The following is a 7,003-nucleotide window of genomic DNA, read 5'->3' on the forward strand; positions in this document are numbered from 1 at the left end:
CTATCTGGCACATACATTTACTATCACGGGTGCCCATGAGATCACTTATATCTGTGACATGAGCATGAAGGGCCCCACAGTGGTGCATAGGTGCAGACCTCTTCCCAGCTCCTCCTTCTGGGATACTGCTGTGGTAGCCTGAAATCGGCCTTGGGGAGTCTTCCAATTCGGCCATCAACAAACCCTCCAAATCAGGGCTGACCCCTTCTAGGACAAGTTGTTAAACATTTAGGAGCACACTCACGCCCGCGGGACGCTGGGTACCCAGCGGGGTACCCTGGGCTCCACACCACCACCTCCCCACGCACTCCCTTCCAGCCCCCCGCCCCGCCAACGGAGGGGTGCCAAGCTGTTCATCCCTACTGGGATTTACTTCCACCCCCAGACCTCCAGGATTTATTTTAGTACAAGTGAGGAAGCTCCGGAATTGATTGGACCCATTGTTCCCCATCCCGCCGGTGGACTCCGCCCCCCATTGTCCGCGGCCCCTCCCAGCGGCTCAGAGGCTCCACCATGACCGGAGCTGGGAGGGGCCTCGCGGTCAGAGCCCTGGACCGCAGCCCCACGCCTATTGTGAGCTCCGATCTGAGCATCTCGGGGTTTCCTCGTCCCTGGGCCTCAGAAGCCACTGGGGAGGGGCCTGTTTATGGTAAATGATGCCTGTTTGCTTTGATTTCTAGTTCAGACCCCGGGGCCACTACTGTGTCCCCATAAATTAAAGGCTGCTTATATTTGAGGGAATTAAGCAAGACTGTGAAGCCCTGGGAACGTCGGGACCTTCAGAGGGGGCGGACATGGCGTGTATCGTGTCCGCACCAAGGCCGGGCCCTTTGGCTGGTGTCTCTGGACTTGGGGACCAGGATGACACCACGTCTGCTCTAGACCCACATAATGGGGAGGAAGAAAAACAACAAAGCTCCATGACAGCTTGTTTTTCCCTTCCCTTCTCCAGTCTTTGCTCAAACTGTTCTTCCTGTCCAGGATCTGTCCCCTCCATTGCACACCCTAGACTGAGGGAGGGTCTCGGTCTTTCTTTCAGGGTCCAGCCCACGATAAGCATGATAATATCCAGGATGCACCTAGTCTCAGAGTTTACAAAGCACTCTTGCATGCTTAATTCTTTTTAATATTTATTTTTGAGAGACAGAGCATGAGCAGAGGAGAGGCAGAGACAGAGGACCCGAAGAGAGCTGTATGCAGACAGGCTGACAGCAGCGAGCTCCATGCCGGGCTTGAACTCACAAGCGCATGAGATCATGACCTGCACCGAGGCTGACATTCAACTGACTGAGCCACCCAGGTGCCTCGGTATTTTTTTTCTATTCATTGTGTTAAGTGCATGTAACAAAATTTACCACCTAACCATTTATTACATTTACAATGCCTGTGGCTATCCCCACCACCCATCCCTCTAACTCGTTACAAATTATCAATCCGAAACTCTATCTATTTACCAATAACTCCCAGTTCTCCCTTCTTCCCAGCACCTGACGACCATCATTCCACTTTCCGGCTTTTTGATTTTGACTACTCTAAGCACCTCATGTAAGTGGACTAAGTATTTTGGAGACTGGTTTATTTCACTTAACGTAGTGTCCTCCATATCATCCACGCTTTAGCACATTGCAGAATTCCCTTCCTTTTCAAGGCTGAGTAACATTCCATTGTATGTGTGCACCACATTTTCGTAATCCATTCATTAGTCGGTAGACGCTTGGGTTGCCTCCACGTTTTAGCTATTGTGAATAATGCTGCTGTGAACACGGGTGTACAAATACTTCTCTGAGTCTCTTCTTTCAGTTCCTTGGGGCATATACTCAAAACTAGAATTGCTGGTTCATGTGGTAATTCTATTTTTAATTTTTTGAGGAACCTGCAGACTGTTTTCCATGGCAGCCATACCATTTAACATTCCCACCAAAAATGCACAAGGGTTCCAATTTCTCCACATCTTCACCAGGCACTTGTGTTTTATTTTGTTTTGTTTTGTTTTGTTTTGTTTTGAAAGTAGCCATTGTAATGGGTGTGAGGTGGTCTCTCACTGGGGTTTTGATTTGCATATCCCTGATGATGAGTGACACTGAGCTTCTTTTCATATGCTTATTGGCCATTGGTATATTTTCTTTGGCAAACTGTCTCTTGGAGTCCTTTGCGTGTTTTTGACTTTTTTTCTCTTGTCGTGTTGAGGAGTTTTCTCCATGTTCTGGATATGAATCCCTTAGCTGAGGTATGAATTGCAAATGTTTTCTACCATTCTGTGGGGGCGCCTTATCACTCCGTGGATGGTGTCTTATGAGGCGCAAAACTTCTAGTTTTCACGAAATCCAGTGTGTCTATTTTTGCTTCTATTGCCTGTGCCTTTGGTGTCATATCCAAGACTTCATTGCCAAGTCCAGTGTCGTGAAGCTTTGTCCTATGATTTCTTTCAAGAGAAAGAAGTACACTTGCATACACTCAGTGTGTGCTGGCTGGTACTGGGGGTGGCGTTACCATCCTTAGTCCAATTTCCAGGACCTTCTGCCCGCTCAAGGCCACACACTGGAAGGCGATGCCTAGGGCTGGGTCGCTAAGTCCGTGAGGCACGTAATCCTACGTGGGGGACCTTGAAAGCCTATTGTCAGCACCTTCAGTTCTTATTTTGGTCCTTGAAGGATTTCTGGTCTTTGGCGTGTTCCTTGGGAAGATGGGGAATGGACAAACTGTCCACCCTTGTGAGTGGAGCTTTTTCGTTCATTCCCATTTTTCAGATTAAGAAACTGAGGCCATCTTGGAGTCCATGAAGGTACCAGTTGCTGTGGCTCTTGGAGCCTGGTCTGAAACCAAAGTCCCTGAAGGTAGCAGCTCCTTGACCCTTCCTAGGAGGGCCCTGGGAGTTGTTGCCAGTAGGCCTTTGGTCTCAGTGGGGTCAGAACAGTGACCTACGTGGACAGAGCCCACCCCCTGGGCCCATCCTGAGATCACTGTTCCAGGGAGTGGCGGGAGGCAAGGCCACTCTGCCAGGACCCCCTTGGCTCCACACGGCTTGCCATCTCTGCCACTCCAAAGGGCCTCACCCTCCCTGTTTCCCATCAACGCCACAGCGTGCATGAAATATTAGGAAAATAGGGCTGAGTATTAGGTAATGACTGTCCAATTTATTCTGACAGCAAGAGCCAGAGGGAGGAAATTGACATTGGTGATTTACTTAGGCCCTGACAACCTTAATTAATCTTTACTCCTTTCCCAGAAAGCAGGGGCCTGCTATGGCTGTGTGAGCACAGGCGGAGGCCTCGAGTGTGCTGACCGCCCGGCTGGTGTGGACGCCAGCTTGGGGAGGCCAGCAGGACACAGCATGACTTCCAGACAAACCTGAAGCTCCTCCTGGGTCCGTCCAGCCAAGGCCAGCCTCTGCGTCCTCCTCAGCTCCTCCAAGGGAGGCAGAGGAAGCCAGAGAGCCTCTACCTACTTCTCAGAAGGGAACACTGAGGCCTGGAGAGGGGCCTCATCTTGCCTAAAGCCCGCTGTGAATCAGCCCCAGAGTCCTCTAGCAAGCCACAGGGCACCACACTTCAGCAGCAAGGTTGGCCACATGCTGTCCGTGGCCTTCAGGGGACACATCAGGGAGAGGGGGCAACACAGTTTGGATCATTTGAAGCCCAGGCTTCCTGTCGCCATCCCATAGACCATGGCGTCAGAGTGCACCGGTCCCTCCAGGTTTTGCCAGGCCACAAAGGCAGGGCTGAGGCTCCCCACCGGCATCCCCACCTGACTGGCCCACCGGGAGCCCCCTTCTCCATCCCTCAGGGACCCCCAAATGGGGTTACATGAGTCTCTGACTTCTCAAACCAGCCCTGGGCACCACGCTGCAGTGCGTGTCTTTGAGCTGGCAGAAGGTTCTGGACATTGGCCCAAGGATGGTAACAGCAACGACAATAACAGTGAGTCCATATCGAGTGTTTCCATGTGCTAAGCTCTTTATAACCATGTAAGCACGGTAGTATTTGGGGTCCTTTAACACCTCTGTGATGAGTGTGCCATTATTACCCCTTTTCTCAGAAGCAGCCGCTAAGATTCGGTGAGGGTCGGTCAGTCCGCCGAGGTCCCCCAGCAGGGGTGGCAGAACTGGCTCTCAAGGCTGACCATCCTCCCACGTGGCCCCAGGGCACTGTCCTGGCCTCACCTCAGCTCATCCAGCCCTGCTGGGAGAAACAGAACCCTGGGGACCCCAGAGCAGGCGACACAGAGAGGGTGACCCTCCCTGACCTCATCTGGGCTTCTCCAGCCCCTTTGCTTCCCAGCTCCCTGCGCTCGGGCCTGGTCTCTGTCAAGCACTCTGTCAGCAAGGCCCTGCATACCTGTGGGCAATTAGGAAGGTCCCCTAGGGGTGCGTGACTCATCCTCCAGCTATGCGGGGAGGCTGCAGGGGGCCCAGGGTGGACCCCTCCTGCCTGTCCACTCTAATTGCAGGTGGTACTCTCCAAAGCTCCCCCCGTTCCCAGACTTGGTCTGGTTCCACCAGAAGAGGAGAGAGTTGTACATCGCACCAGCCGGTGCTGCCCACAGCCTTTCCTCGTTGGGTTCCTTTGCTGCTCTTATGAGCCTCCATGTCATCTCCACCCCCCGTAAAATGGGGACATTTGCGGCCACCCCCTGGGGAATGTCCAGAGGCTCCGATGACAGGACCTTGAGGTGTGCTGTGCAGCCCAGGTATTCACGATGCCTTTACTAACAAAATGTAAGTCATGTTTCCACTAATAGCGTTAACTAGAGAAATTTCTGGATGTAATAAAAACAAAAACATACGAACAAAAACACAGGCTTTGGAGGCAAAAGGCGCGGGTTTGCATTGGGCTGTGCCCCTCACGGTCTGGGTATTTCTTATGCTCCAGACTAATTTTCTTCATCTGTAAAATGGGCTTCATGAGCTCTGCCTTGCAGGATTGTTCTGATCCCATGAAATTATAATATGTGTCACCTATTTCAATAAAGCAACATTCTTTAATGAAATGGTGACATCTGTAAGAGCCCGGAACACCTCCCCGGTCACTAACTAGCACTACCTCACCCACCCGTTGGCTTCATTTTTGACAGATAAGGAAACGGAAGATCAGAAAGCTAAGTGGTTCTTTCCAGGTCACACTGCTGGTGAACTGGCTGAGTCAGAATTCGACCCCAGAGCCCAGGCTGCCCAGCTTCTGGGAGGAAGGTGCGAGGGGGCCGGAGGTAGAAACAAGTGGGAGCCTCAGCCTCCCCCCCGCCAAGGCCAGGCCAGGGCACCCCCTGGGCCTCCCCCCGTCCCACCCTCGGCCTCCCCGCCCTGGGCGCCCAGGGCCCCAGCGTCCAGTGAAGGACGCCCACGCCCACCCTGGCGCCACACAGAAGGTCCCACGCTACTCTGGGAGCTGGCTTCACACTCAGGGCCGCCTTCCCACAGAAACGTGTCAAAAAGTCAGTTTGATCCCCGTCTGGCCTGTGTGTTCCCACAGCCCGTCCCGCCTCCCGCCCCTGAGGTCTGCGGCCTCCCAGTGGCTCCAGAGGCGGGGCCATCACTCCAGCATTTTCCATGGATTCATTTCCAGCAAACAGGGGCCTCACCTCCCCGCCTCACCCTGCAGCCGCTGTTGCGAGGGGCAGCCTGGCACAGGCCTCCCCTCTCTGCACCTTTCAAAGAGGTGAGACTCCAGGTTGGGAGGAGCCACAGCTTCGCCCCTCAGTCCCCCATCGTCTCCTCCTGGGGATGCAGCTAGCTGGGCCCCAGCAGAAGCCTGCTGCCTACATACACCCTGGCCGCCAGGACCCCAGGCCGGCATTCCCCCCAGTCCAGTCAGAAGCATTGAGGGAAGAGATTAGCTGGGAGCCACCCTGGGTATTTTCCACTGGGAAGAGCCGCTGGAGGGTGTGTTCACTCGTGAAGGTCCCAAGAACAATGCTCCCAAGCGGGGGAAATTGTTCTGGGCAGACACAAGTGAGAACTCAGGGCTTTCCAGAGCAAATATAGCAAAGATACCCTGAGGGAAAGAGACAGAAACAAATAATAAGCACCATCCACCGCAGGAGCACTTAGTGAGCATTTACTACGCTCACCTCCTTGCCCTCGTGGTCTTGTTTAAACAACTGCACTCGCTCCACAGATGAGGAAGCTGAGGGTTGGTTGCACAAACACAGGGGCCATAGCTTCTAAGCTTCCCAGGCTCCTTGAACATGGAATTGAGTGTGACGGCAGTCCCCCGGGCTTGAACAGTACACCGTGGCGTAAGGATCTGAGCCCCACGCCTGGCTCAGACGCAGAGAATTTAACCACTGCCCTCCACTGGCATCAGCCAGTTGGGCCACAGAGATGCATAGACCAGTCACGTGAGCAAGTAGCTACTTACCAGTCATTATTATGTGTTTCCCGCCCTTCCGACCTGTGCCCAGGGCCGGGAGAGAGAGGGACCGCCCAGAGGAAGCCAGCTCCGCTCCGGAGATGGGGTGGCCCTCCCGATTCTGAGGGGTGTTGGACATTAGCAACCTGGCCGGGGTCGTTTTCCATAGACTGTTCCATTTCTTCAAAGATGGTGAGGTCCTAGCAGTTGAGCACAGAGACAGGGAGATCAGAACCCCACTGACTCCTCCCCCAGCGGGGGCCAAATTGGACTCCGGGGGAGAAACTTTCTGAGGACCTGCTAGGTGTCATTAACCCTTCCAACAATAGGGAGTTTATTTGTTTCTCCTTTTTGAAGAGACTGGGCCTTGTTTCTTGCTCAAAATCACATAGTAAATGGCAGAGTTGGGGCCTGTGCTTTACTACACCTGACTGAAGTTCATGTTCTTTCCAGTTGTCTAGCGCCTCCTAAGGGCAGGGCGTGACATGGGGCCTCCCGTGCTTGAGGGTGTCCCTTGGAGAGGAAACCACCGTAGATATCTCAGCACCCTGTGCGATGCTAAATCCTCAGAGTTACAAAGTACATCTATAGTACTAACTGTAATTATATTAAAATAATATTGGCAGCTATCACTTATTGAGTGCTTCCTATGTGCTGGC

The 7,003-nt window shown here is 53.2% G+C and overlaps 1 long non-coding RNA gene across 1 annotated transcript; it reads left to right on the top strand.

Moving 5' to 3' along the window:
* The first annotated feature begins 1,268 nt into the window (after nucleotides 1-1,268).
* LOC120228471 lies at nucleotides 1,269-3,928 on the top strand. The gene is made up of 3 exons (XR_005527506.1): nucleotides 1,269-1,300; nucleotides 1,485-1,545; nucleotides 3,227-3,928. It is a non-coding gene; the product is annotated as an uncharacterized LOC120228471 (long non-coding RNA).
* The last annotated feature ends 3,075 nt before the right edge of the window (nucleotides 3,929-7,003 follow it).

The sequence above is a fragment of the Hyaena hyaena genome, unplaced genomic scaffold (genome assembly GCF_003009895.1).
Source record: "Hyaena hyaena isolate Hyena2069 unplaced genomic scaffold, ASM300989v1 scaffold_23, whole genome shotgun sequence".
NCBI lineage: Eukaryota > Metazoa > Chordata > Mammalia > Carnivora > Hyaenidae > Hyaena > Hyaena hyaena.